Below are 13331 nucleotides of genomic sequence, written 5' to 3' on the forward strand. Positions count from 1 at the left end.
GGGCCCTGATTGCTGTAGAGCCCAGGTCAAGGGAGAAACTTCCAGAGAACAACAACCACATGCAGCCCTTACTGTCTGTTTCCTACGTGCCAAGCTTCTGCCACTCTCTTTTTTATTAAGGACCAACAATAATAAATGCAAAATGCACCCATTTTCAGATGTGGAAATAGAGATCTAGAGAGGTTAATCACTAGCCCCTGGTTACAGTTGGTAAGGGAAGGAATGGATATTCAGACCCAGCCATCTGTCACATTGCCTGTGGCCTTGAAGTCTCCTCCGGGCAGCCCTTGAGGAGTAAGCAATGGAAAAGAAGGAACCAGGGATCCTGTTTTGGTTTTTTAAAGTATACACACCCATACACCCCTGTGTAGGCATATAGGAAGGAAACAGATAAACTGAATAGCAAATGCTTAGAGAAAGAGGGAGTTGCAGATTGGGAAGCAGGAAGTAAATAAGTGAAAAAGGAGACTCTCTTTTTACTTTATCCACTTTTGATTCTTCTAAATTTTTGTAATGTTTGTTAGGTTTTGTAAAATTGTGGTGAAACAAACGTAAAATTTACCACCGTAATCATTCTTAAATGTACACTTCAGTGGTGTTAAGGGCATTCACAGCATTGTGCAACTATCACCACCATCTTTCTCTAGAACTTTTTTCAGGCAGCAAAACCGAAACTCTGCAGCCATTAAACAATAACTCCCCATTCCCCACTCCCCCCGCCCTGTAACCAACCGGCGCTCTACTTTCTCTCTCTATAAATTTGATTGTTCTCGGTATCTCATGTAAGTGGAATCGTACGGTATTTGTCCTTTTGTGACTGACATCTTTCACTTAGCATAATGTCCTCAAGGTTCATCCATGTTGTAGCATTTGCTGGAATTTCCTTCCTTTTTTTTTAAATTGGGGTATAGTTGTTTTACAATGTTGTGTTAGTTTCTACTATACAGCACAGTGAAGTGGAGTTGCCTGTGCTATACAGCAGATTCTTATGAGTTATCTATTTTATACATATTAGTGTATATGTGTCAATCCCAATCTCCCAATTCATCCCCCCCACCCACTTTCCTCCCTTGATGTCCATACATTTGTTCTCTACATCTGTGTCTCAATTTCTGCCTTGCAAACTGGTTCATCTGTACCATTTTTCTAGATTCCACATTCTTCCTTTTTAAAAGCTGAAAAATATTCCACTGTATGTAGAGATCACATTTTGTTTATCCATCTGTGGATACTTGGGTTGTGGACACTTGGGTTGCTTCCACACTTGAGCTATTGGGACTAGTGCTGGTGTGAACATTTGTGTGCAAATAGCCCTGCTTTCAGTTCTTTGGGGTATATACCCAGAAGTGAAATTGCTGGATCACATGGTGATGTTTATTAGTTTTGTAACTTAGAAAACAAAAGTTTTTTTAAGTGAATACTCACATAGATTAGAAAAATGTTTAATAATGAGACGTGGGAGACAATGGTGAAAATGACCAGCTTCCGGAGGTTGTCGTGGGTGCCAGGAGCACCGGTCAGGCTGTGCCGTTTCTGAGGGCAGGACCAGCTGGCAGTCTAATACTCCACCCCAGCCCGTGTCCAACACCATACCTGTCTTCTTATAGGTGGTGAGTACAGGTGTTCTAAATCCCATTGCCCTCAAGGGATGACTTCACCAGAGTCTCTGGGCAAGCGGCAAATCTCGAAGGAAACAAAAGGACTTCCTGGAAAAAAATGCCCCTCTGACAGTGGAGGAAGGGCCTTTGCCACCTGCTTCCTCACTGCGTGACCTTGGGCGCTTAACTCCTTGAGCCTCAGTCTCCCCAGTTTACATGAAGACACTCCCCACCTTGAACCATCATGGAAAGGACGATCGTGAAAATTCACCATTCATTTATACATTCATTTAAAAAATAGCACATGCCTCCTGGCCCAGGGCTAAATCAAATTTGAAATAGGGACATTTCATTCAACAAACGACGCTTGAGTTTTCCTCTTGTATAATTTTGTATAGTATTTTTGTATTCTTTGATTAGTTCTACCATGAAGTGCCCTAGTCTCGTTCCTTTTCTTTTCCCTGAAAGGTTATTGTGGTAAAGCGTACATAACTTAAAATTTACAATCGTAATCGTTTTCTTAGTTATTTTAAAATATATGCTAGATTCCCTGTATTATACAATATTCTTATTATTAATTTATACCTAATAGTTTGTACCTCTTAATTCTCTACCCCTTTACTGCCCCCCCCCACCCCACTGGTAACCACCAGTTTGTTCTCTATATCAGCGAGTTTGCTTCTTTTTTGTTACATTCACCAGTTTCTTGTTGTATGTTTTAGATCTGTGCCTTTGTTTTTAACCTAAGTCTCTAAAAAGAAAAGAAAAAGTGCTTAGGCTTCTCTAAGATCTGAGAACATGGCTTTGTTCTGATGGCCCCATAACCCAGAAGATTGTCTCCCATGGCTTTCGGGAGAGAACGCGTGGGTCAGAAACTTCTGGGAAACTGTGGGTCCCTCTGCTCTCTGAAGAGCCTGCCGGCCTTTCTAATCCGTAATGGCCACCTCCAGCTGCAAGGGGAAGTTAATGAGGTGTGCGGGACAGTGATGGGAAACGGTCAGCCTCTACATCACTTCTGACACCACTGCTAAGCAAGGGGAACTAGCCATAGGGTGAGAGAGATGGACCAGAAAACAATATCCACTTCATTAGCCGGTGATTCTGAATGTGTGGAAAGAGGCCAAGGTCCAGCCTACAGACTGTGACGGAACATTCTTACAATGCGGTGAGGTCTGGGCAAAGGCCAGGCAGGGAGAATGCACGCTGCCTCCGTCCAGCAGCATCTTGGGGACATTTCCTCTTACTCTTTGCCTCCCTCTCCCTCTCCCTCTCTCTCTCTCACCCTTTCTTCCTTCTTGTCTTTCCTCTCTCTCTTTTTCCCTCCTTCTTTCCTTCCCTTTTGTCTTCCTTTCCTTTTAAAGTTTTATTCATCTCTCTTTTTCTCATTTTTCTCCTTTTCTTCCTTTTTTCCTTCCTCTCATTCTACACCTCCAATCAATTTCCCCTTTCTTTCCAAATCTTAAAAAATTCCTGAGAGGCAACTATCTGCTGACCTGTTGCTAGGTTTCTGCTTATCAAAAAATAAAATAAGATGTAGTACTTTCATACATTAGAGCAGGGGTTCCCAAGGGAAGCAAGGTGATACGTTGTGGGTACAAGATGAAAATACTGGATCTGATTTTTACATTTATGTTAACTCCATAGCCATTTAATTTTCATCTTTGCTTTATAATGAGTATGAATTATCAGTACAGTAGCACAAGTTAATTAATTAATACGAATAATGATATTGAGGTGCTCAATTTTTTTCCTTTTTAACTGAGAAGGGTAATCAGGGAAAACAATTTACGGATTATGGTCTTAAAGAAATGTGCATTAAAATTGAATAATACCTGGTTCAGCTCCTCCCTGTGTACAGTCAGTGCCTTGACTGCACTCGGAGGGGGCTTCTGGGTACACGCAGGGACTGGGCGGTGAGGAGGGCTGAAGCGTGAAGCCCTGAGAAGTGCTGTCACCAGACCACATGGAGTTTGAGTCTCAGCCCTACATTACTGACTTGAAAAGTCTTCCCTGGGAAGACCTCTCACTTACAAGGGTGTCCCGCACACTCCCCTCTCTCCACCCCCGCCCTGTGATTCTCCTCCACGGCACACGTCATCCGACATACGATGCAGTCACCCACTCGTTGGTTTGGTTGTCTGCCCGCCACCCTCGCTGGAGTGAAACCTCCTTGAGGCCAGGGCCTTCGTCTGTTTCATTCGCTGCTGTATCTCCAGTGTGGAGAATAGTGCCTGACACAGATAGGTACTCAATGAACCAAGATTAACCAAGGGCTGCAAATGACTGAGTCAGACCAAACGCGGCTTAAGGGGACTCCTTGGAAATGGGCTCACTGATCTTCTCTTTTTTATCCTTTGTCTTCCGAAAGCTAATTTCACAGCCACGGTGACGCTTAATTATGCTGAGTTAAAACACGCTCTGACTCCCTGGCCAGACTGAACTCCCTGAGGATAGGAACTGTATCTTTAACATCTTTAAGTCCTAAGCATGTCACATAAAGTAAATGCTTAATAGTCGTTTGTTGAATGAATAAGTGAGTGTATTCTTGGCCTTGGACATGCAGAAAGGTGGAGGGAGCACTGAGCACACAGATTTAGTAAGCAAGCACTTACAGAATGCCCTTGGCCTGCAGAGTACTGTTCTAAGCACCACTGAGCAAAACAGAAGATGTAGAAAGTTTATTTCCTGTGCTGTAGGTATTTACAATCCACTTAGGGGAGAGAAAGCATAAAATCACGTAATGCTTTAGGATAGCCATAAGTGGTTTAATGCTTCCAACAGACAAAAACTAATACGATAAAATGTGATCAGGTAGGTCCGTAGACCCTGCCAGCCAGTCCAGCCCATTGAGGACCTACTCTGTGCCAACCCTGCATTAGGTTCTGGCGACTCAAAGATTAGTGAACATGCAGCCCTGCCTTTGAGGGGCTTCCGGTCTAGACAGATGGTGAGGTCATGCCGACGACACGGGAAAAGAGCTGGGACAGAGAGGAGCACAGAGGACTCTGGGGGCGGAAAGGAGGAACAAACAGCCCGGGTTTCACAAGCTCGGCCCTGTGGACACTTCGGACAAGATCTTTCTCTGTTGTGGGGAATGTCCTGTGCCTGGTAGGACGTGTAGCAGCATCCCTGACCTCTACCCGCTGGATGCCATAACATTCCCCAGCCATGACCTTGAACAATGTCTCCAGACATTAGGAGCAACTACATACATTGTGAGTCCCAGTGTAAAATGAAAACGTGAGGCTCCTTGTTCAAAAAAACAGGTAAAAAAAGTGTCACTAAAGATCTAAAATACAAAGATTTTTCATTTCTTCAGTGGTCTATCTTCCTTGTCTTTCTCTCTCTCTCTCTCCCTGTTTTTTAATTTGCTATTTAATACCGCATTCCCTGGGGAATGGGGATGCTAACAGAGTTAGTATCTGGGGACCCACCTTGTGACTCAGTACATACATGGGCACCCAGCCCACCAGCTGCCAGTTTCCCCCTCGACCAGCCACTGGACCAATACACTGTGCCCCAGCTGAGGGTGTGGAAGTCAAGCCAAGCATCTCCCCTTACCGGGGTTGCTTCTCCAACCCAAGGCAGACAGACCCTGCCAGCTTGTGTCAGAGATGGCCACCGTCATGTCCCTGAGGTGCCATGGGGCCCCTGCACCCTATCCCAAGCTCCCCATGCCCACACCAGGCCCCCTAAGGGCACAGAGGGCAGCGGTGGTGGCTGGATGGGAATTGGGGAGAAAGAGGCCTGGTGGGACCAGGAGCTGGAGCCCCAAACCCACCCCAGAAAGTCAAGGAGGCAGCAGGAGGTGGGACCTCGTGAGCTCACGCTCCACTGTCCCAACAGGCTGCCCTGATGAACAAAAGTTCAAAAATAAAATGACTGAAATTCAAGATGGCAACTACAGAGCATTCAACTCCAAGCTCACCCACGAAGCTGGCCCTGCCAGTCATCGGCAAATCTCCCTGAGGGGCCAAACCACCCTCAACTGAGAACCGCTGAGCTCAACCAGGGGTGGACTGGGCCCTTCCTAAGGGAGCTGAAGCCTCAGCTGATCCCAGTAGGTTACAGGGGGGAAATAATTATTAGAAGGGACAGACCCAATCAGGAAAAGAGTCCTGCAGCTCATGAATTTGAAACCAAGTTTTCAGGGAAGCCGTGGAATTGGTTTGGCTGGAAGGCGCTCTTCCAGATGGAGGAAACGGGAGGTGAGAAGGTGTGGAAGCGGAAATTAACAAGGTACTGGCAGGGGAAAGGGGTCGGGGGCAGGGGTGTCTCAGTCCTACTCAGCTTATTTCTGAACTTTTCCTTTGCTCCGTTGTGGCTTCTGGGAAGATGCTGGGCTTCTCGGCCTCCTCCTGTGTCCTGAGGCCCTGACGGGTGGACACTGGGGCACCATCAGCATCTTTGAAGAGGCTTCTCCTGTGGTGACCCTCCTCGGTGCCCTGGTTTCCATCCTCCCTGCTCCAGCCCCACTACAGACTGTCACTCACCTGCCTGGAGAAGGGCAAATGTTCCCTGAAGGGAATCTATCAGAGAACACACAGGGCCATGTTCTCCCTAGGTGTGTCACTTTGGACAATAATAATCATCACAGCTAAGAATTATTGAGCGCTATTGACAGCTGCCCCTTTGTTAAGCACTTTATGTGTATTGACTCATTTACTCTTTACAACTTCTCCATTGGGTAGACGTCATCTCTATGCCCCTGTTAAAGATGGGAACACTGACACACAGGGAGGTTTAGGAACTTGCCTGTGGGCTCACAGTTCATGCGCTGTGAACCCAAAGTCTGAATCCTGGCACTTTGGCTCCAGAGCCCCACATTTAATCACTTCCCTCAATTGTCTTATCTGTAAAATGGAGATAATGAGAGTAACCTCAGATAACTGTGAAGATTATATGATACAATAGTGGAAACCGTTTAGCACAGTGATGTAAGCACTTAATAAATAGCAGCACCACTGTTGTTATAAGGATTCTAAACAACAAATTAAATAATGGAACACACACGCACACACACACACGCCCCTTTAAAAACTTTCACAGACTCCTCATTGCCTAAGGAGAGTTCAGACCCCCAGGCCTGGCATCCGACGTAGCTCACGACCAGCCCTGCCCTAACTTGCCAGCATCGTCACCAGCCGCATCCCTCCCACGGCCCAGACAACTCAGCTTGCCCTCTGCCCCCATCACCTCCTCACCTACTTTCATGCCTGCAAACCTTTGCTTAATGCTTCTTTCTGCCTGAAATGTCCTCTGAGTTCTTGTTGTAAAAATCCTACTTACCCTTCAGGGGCTCTGAGCCCCCCCGCCCCCATAGAACTTGGCTGGTTCCCCTGTTATTATTAGCATTTGCTTCTATTTATTCATGGTGCCCAGTGGTTTACATATATTATCTTTCCTGCCAAATTCTATACTCTTTTCCTTTTTACCAATGAAGGAACTGAGGTTCAGAGTGGCAGCTTGCCCATGGTCACATCTAGGAAGCAGCAGAGACAGGTTGCAAACCCAGATCAGCCTGACTCCAAGTCCCTCTCGGCAGGTACAGAAAATGAAGCCAGACAGCACTGAATTTCAGCTCGATGTGAGGAACAATAAGCTCTCTGCAACTCAAGCTTTCTGAGCATCAGTTGAGAAAACTAAAAGTAGAAATAAGGGTACTGTCTCGTGGGGTTGTTATGAAGAGTAAATAAGATGCTTTATGTGAAGCGATTGACACCATGCTTATTATAAAGCCAGCTCCATCCTGTCTAGCAATAGAAGTGAGTGTATGTGTGTCTATCTCTCCCACTATAAAACCAACTCCTTCAGAGCAGGAATTGAATTACATTGATCCCAGCAGTGCTAGACACCTACCACAGTGCCTAACACCCAGTAGGTGCTCTGTAAATGTTTGCTGCATTGACTCAGGAGCCCTGCATGCTCTACACCCCCAGGCCTGGGAGTAGAGTGTGTGTCTAGTCACCAGAGCATTAAAGAAGACCTCGGTCATCCCTTAGCTGAGGCCCAGTGGCCACTCTTATGCCTAAGTCCATGTCACAGAAGGCCCTCCTGACCAGGCACCACCAGGCAGAGCAGGGGCCAGTCCACCTTGGGAGGAGAGGAGATGCAAGTGGGGAGGCACAGGGTGACACCAAATGGGTAGCGGTTCCTGACTCATGGAGTGGACCCAGTGCCTCTCCTGGCACCCTGTCAGCTTTTCCATCACTTGAGCATGACCTCAGGACTAGAATGGGGGTATCTTATTTTGTCTAATTCTTAGATCTTGTGTCTGTTCCTGGGCTGGGCCTTGTGCTAATCTCAGCATTGGACAAACACAATATTGTGGAGAGGACAGTGGAGTCCAGCTTCAGAAGACTTGGGTCAATAGAGGGTGGTTCTGGAATCTTCAGTGGGCCCTTCTTCCTCTCTGAGCCTCGATTTCCTCATCTGTGAAATGTGAATACTAATGCGTGTCTTGCCTTCTTTGCAAGCCTATTTTGAGGATCAAATGAAAGGAGGAAGCTCTTTGCACATCATGAAACACTGTGCAAATGTTATAGCTCTTTACATGGCTGGTATCTCCTCAGACATAAAAGACTTTGATCTCTCTCTTTCCTCTCTCTCTCTCTCTCTCTCACACACACACACACACACACACGCAAGCACGCACACACACAATCGCAAGATTTCTCTGCACTGAGACTGTTCAGGGTGCTTCTATATGCTCTCCCCTCTGTTTGGGTTTGGAAGAGAAGATGCAAAAGAGCCTGCAGGAAGGCACTTAATGTGGAATTAGGAGGTCCTCAGTTCAAGGCCAAGGTTCCATTCCTTAACTGTTTGTGGGTCCTTGGGCCAATCTTTACCCTCTTGGAGCCTCTATTTCCTCATCATTAAAGCGAGGCTGAAGCTGCCCAGCTCCACAGTTTTGTGGGAGGAATACAGGGGAAAGTATAGTCAAGACACCTCGCTAACACTTCCTTGAATATTAATCTGAAAATCCATTCCAGAAAAATCTTAGTAAAGAGTATTGCTTTTGTTTCTTTTCTGAACACTAGCCTAGCCCATATCGTTGACTCAGTAAACACTTACGGAGCCCCTGCTGTGTGCGGGGCCGCCTGCCGTTCTCACTGTTCATGGGTGTAGTAGTAGAAGGGCTAGATTATTGGTCCAGAGTGAAGGCTCTCTATGCCAGGTGTAGTATTTATTAGTTTAATATCATACTAGGTCGCTCGTTTTTAATTTAATCTTTTACAAGCTCCTGGGAACACCCTATTTCTAAAAATGACCCGGCAGAAGGAGGTGGGTTGTTGAATCAGAATGAGAGAACTCTCTACCCTTAGGAGTGTTCCTGGCAAAGATCATCTGATAGCGGCTTGTTTGGAAAATAAAAGCACAGAACTGGAAGGGGTTTCTAGAAAGGAAACTGAGGGCTGGGGTGGTGGGATTTGAAATCTTCCTGTATCCATGTGTCACAAGCTGGCAGCTGTCCCCGAAGGCCTTCACAGGTAGTAGACACCTAGCAGTGTTTGTCAGTCAACTTACACCAGGAGTTGTGCCTTTAGGAGGAAGGAAGGAAGGGAGGCAGGAGGGAACCCATGAGCTGTGTGCTATGATTGAGAAAGCACTTGATCTGAAACCAAGTCCAGCTTGTGCCAGCCTGCTACAATGTGTTTTTCTGTGTTATCTAATTTAATCCTTCCAATAACCTTAGGAGATAAAAATTTCATTATTATCACCGTTGACATATGGTGATAATATAAAGACTCAAATTAAGTAACTTGCCCAAAGCCACACCCACAAACAGCTGCTATATTTGACTCCAAAGCCAGAATCTCCCCAGTGTCCTGTGCTAATATTGATATCTCTTGGGAAAGTCATTTCTCCTCCCTGAATCTGCTTCCTCATCCCAAAGATGAAGAAGTGAATTGAGATGCCCTTCTGATATCTTTCAGATACATGTATTTCTATTTACACAGGTGCCTTATCCAAGGGTTGACGAACTGTGGCCCACAGGCCAAATCCGGCTACCCAATTGTTTTTGTTTTGTTTCTGTTTTTTTAATTTATTTTTGGCTGCATGGGGTCTTCATTACTGTTTGCGAGCTTTCTCTAGTTGCGGTGAGCTGGGGATACTCTTTCTCTGTGGCGTGCAGGCTTCGCATTGTGGTGGCTTCTCTTGTTGCAAAACTCAGGCTCCAGATGCCTGGGCTTCAGTAGTTGCAGCATGTGGGCTCAGCAGTTGTGGCTTGTGGGCTTTGAGCACAGGCTCAGTAGTTGTGGCGCATGGGCTTAATTGCTCCGCGGGATGTGGGATCTTCCCGGACCAGGGATTGAACCCGTGTCCCCTGCATTGGCAGGCAGATTCTTAACCACTGCGCCACCAGGGATGTCCCCACCCCACTGTTTTTAAAAATGGTTAATTGGCACACAGCCACACAATTCATTTATGTATTGTCTATGAGAGCAGAGTTGAGTAGTTGTGACAGAGACTATAAGCCCACAAAGCCTAAAATATTTACTATCTAGCCCTTTATATAAAAAGTTTGCCCACCTCAGGAATATGCTAGTCTGTAAGTTTCAATGGTGATAACCTATACATGGCTAGTGGGAAAGAATGTACAGGGCCACATATCAACTGTAAACAGAAGGGCAATAAAGAGGTGGCTGCCACTGTTTACATTTTGCACATTGGAATTGTTTATTTACTTTTTACTCAGTTATAATTTACAGCAACACACACAGATCCTAAATGTGTAGCCTGATGACGTATCCACCATCCTGATCAAGATCTAGAACTTTTCTAGCATCCCAGAAACCTCCCTCATTATCCATCCCTGTGAATACATCTCGCAAAGTAACCTCAATTTTAACCTCTATCACCATGGATTCGTTTTTCCTGCTTTTTAACTTCATATAAATGGAATCACATGGTATTCCATTTTTGTGGCTGGGAAAGGTATGTAAACTACAGCTTCATTGCTGACAACTTGGAAGTTCAAGAAGTATAAATAAGGACACAAAGATCACCCTTAATGGCATCAGGCAGGGATGACCACTTGTTCATTTATTCAATGAGGGTTTTACTGAGCATCTTTTATAGATGAGGCACCTCTCCAGGCATTGAAAGGTAAGGCATGAGATGGCCCCTGCCTTCTCGGAGCTTACTGTCCGTGGTGTCTTTTCTCATGGACCAGTCAGCAGTCCCATGTCCAGCACTACCCAGAGTCTGGCCTGAGCTCATGGATCATCTGCCCAAAGGCCTGGAAATGGACATCCTGGTAATTGCAGAATTTTAAATCATAGAAAAGTTAGGGAACTTAAATGGTTATCCAGACCAGTTGGCCATTTTTCAAAAGCAGAATCAGAAAAGGTGCTCAGCCAAGCCTTTGGGGAGGTGAAGAGTTACCCCCAAAAGAGTGGTGTATCCAGAGCTGGAACCTCAGGCTCTAACACCACAGTCTAGAATGTTCTCTAGGCTGCAACACAGCTCTCTAACAATAAGGCCCCCAACCTCCTGCGGACTAGAATAGGGCAGTATTCATGGTTTACTCTAGAGATGATTTCATTTTGAAGCCTTCAAGAGACTCTCCTGAATCAATGTGAAAGCCCTGGAGAGCAGAGCAGCAGAGAACAGAGAAGACCAGGCTCTCCCTGCTGTAGGCAAATCAGGGTAAGCCTGGAAAGTAGGGGGAAGACTGTGTGCACAAGAGCAGGAGAGAAATGTCACTTATGCTGTGAAGTTACAAGAGAGCTTGAATCCATGGGAACCACATTTGCCATTCTGTGACATTCCCAAGAGGGTGCCCAGAAAACCTTTATACAGTAATGAGCCGACTGGATTTTAAATTATCTTGGACCAGGGACTACATTTCCCATAGAAAATCTTGGGATGTGATCAGCGGGTTGTTTGAGTAGAAGAACCTAATCTGGTCTCTTCAAATTCAGTAACTCAGAAAGCAAAACAAACAAACAAACAAAATAAGCTGGGAATAAAAGAGCCCAAAGAGATTGGCTGCCTCACTTCTTTGCATGTTTTCATGATGTGCTGCCTCTTTCTAAACCTATCTAAACATAGGAACCTGCAGTTACTAACTCATGTAATCTTCACAAAAACACGGCAGAGTATTATTATCATTTTCCACCTAAGGAAGAGGCTCAGAAAGATTATATAATGTGCCCAAGTTGCAGAGCTGGTTAAGCAGATTGGAGAACCCAAATTTAGGTCTGACTCCAACATCTGCTCTCTATTCTCTGCCGTGGAATCACAGCAGAATTCCCCCTTTTAACTTCCCATCTCCCAAAGCAGTAAAACTGGAGCCCTTCCTCTTTCATCCTAAAGCCCCGCTAAAAAGCCCTGAGCCTGAATTTCAACCCTTCCATTGACTTATTACAGTAGCTCCGAGCCCCCTCCTTAAAATGTCCTATGTCGTCTTTGGCCATTTCTTTAAAATGGGGCTGCTGTATCAGCCCATCACTACTTTATCCTGTGTGAAGCATAAACAAGGGTATCTCAGCTGTACTCTGGCTTCCTCTGTTTGGGGGATGCTTAACCAAAGGATTTTATGAGGTAACTCAGTTAACATTTGTGACCGACATCCTGAAGGACTCTCTGCTGGGATACTTACACTTTTTAAACGTCCATATGAAGGGGTAGATATTGCATCTGCTTACAGATCTATAGTTGCAGTTACTTGGTTGGTGAGCACCCATATTGCAGCAGGTGGTAGATACGAGGTGGATCTGGGCAGGAGGGTTACAGGAAGTTGCTGCGTATGAATAGCTAGATTACCTGGACACGCATAGGAAGTTTCCCTGTCCCCTGTGCAACTTCCTGGACATTCCCACAGTCGGCTTGGGGTAGGGGGAAGTATGCGTTTGCTGACACCTGAATCGTGAGAGATAAGGAAGCTTGAGAGTCAGACTGGGCACCCAGCAGTCGGAACGACAAATCAAAGCTTTGTTGTTAAAACGGAAGTGATGACTGGTTTTTTAATGGGTTTTCCCAGCTAAACACAGAAACTCATCTTCATTACACTTGACTGCTTCCATCCTGATAGCAAGTGAGAGACGGAGAAAAAGCGATTGTTCTCCAGGGACATTTACTCCGAACACTTCATTATCCCTGTGGAGGGGAGCTGGGTTGGCAGAAAATGTTCTCCCATTGGGCTGAACTGTGTGAGGGGCGAGGATGTACCATATGTCACAACAAATGAGAAGACAATGAGGCGAAATGAAGGGCCCTGGTTTCTATGAACTTCTTACCCCTTTCTCGGGGAAAGACACTGAGACCGCATAAAGGTCGCCCAGAGCTCCGTGCACACACCCACCCCTTTCTCGTGGGTGGCCCAGGCATGCTGAGCAGACCCTGTGTTTAAAAGAGGCAGCCTAGCTCCTTAGCAGCCATATCTGGAGTTTTAGCACTCACACACCTGGGAGATTTGATGGTGAAACAAGCAGACTGAGAGCTGCAGACCCTCCCCACCCCACCCCCACCCCGCGTGCTGAAATTCCCCTTTTCCTCCTAATTGTCTTTTAAAGGTGGGAAAGGGAGGAGAATTTGCTTAGACGCTCCTTTGCAAATTCCCTGCTCCTTCTGAATGTTCGTCCCTAATCTCCCAGTCCCTCCAACCCCAGCGCTGGATCTGCCTGATTCTGAGACTCCTAAACCTCCAGAGGGCTAGATTTTACTCCTGGGAACTGGCTTCCTAGCTTCCCAGAAGGAAAAGTGTGAACGCTGTTGTTGGACCAC

The sequence above is a fragment of the Hippopotamus amphibius genome, chromosome 17 (assembly GCF_030028045.1).
Source record: "Hippopotamus amphibius kiboko isolate mHipAmp2 chromosome 17, mHipAmp2.hap2, whole genome shotgun sequence".
In the NCBI taxonomy this organism is placed as follows: Eukaryota; Metazoa; Chordata; class Mammalia; order Artiodactyla; family Hippopotamidae; genus Hippopotamus; species Hippopotamus amphibius.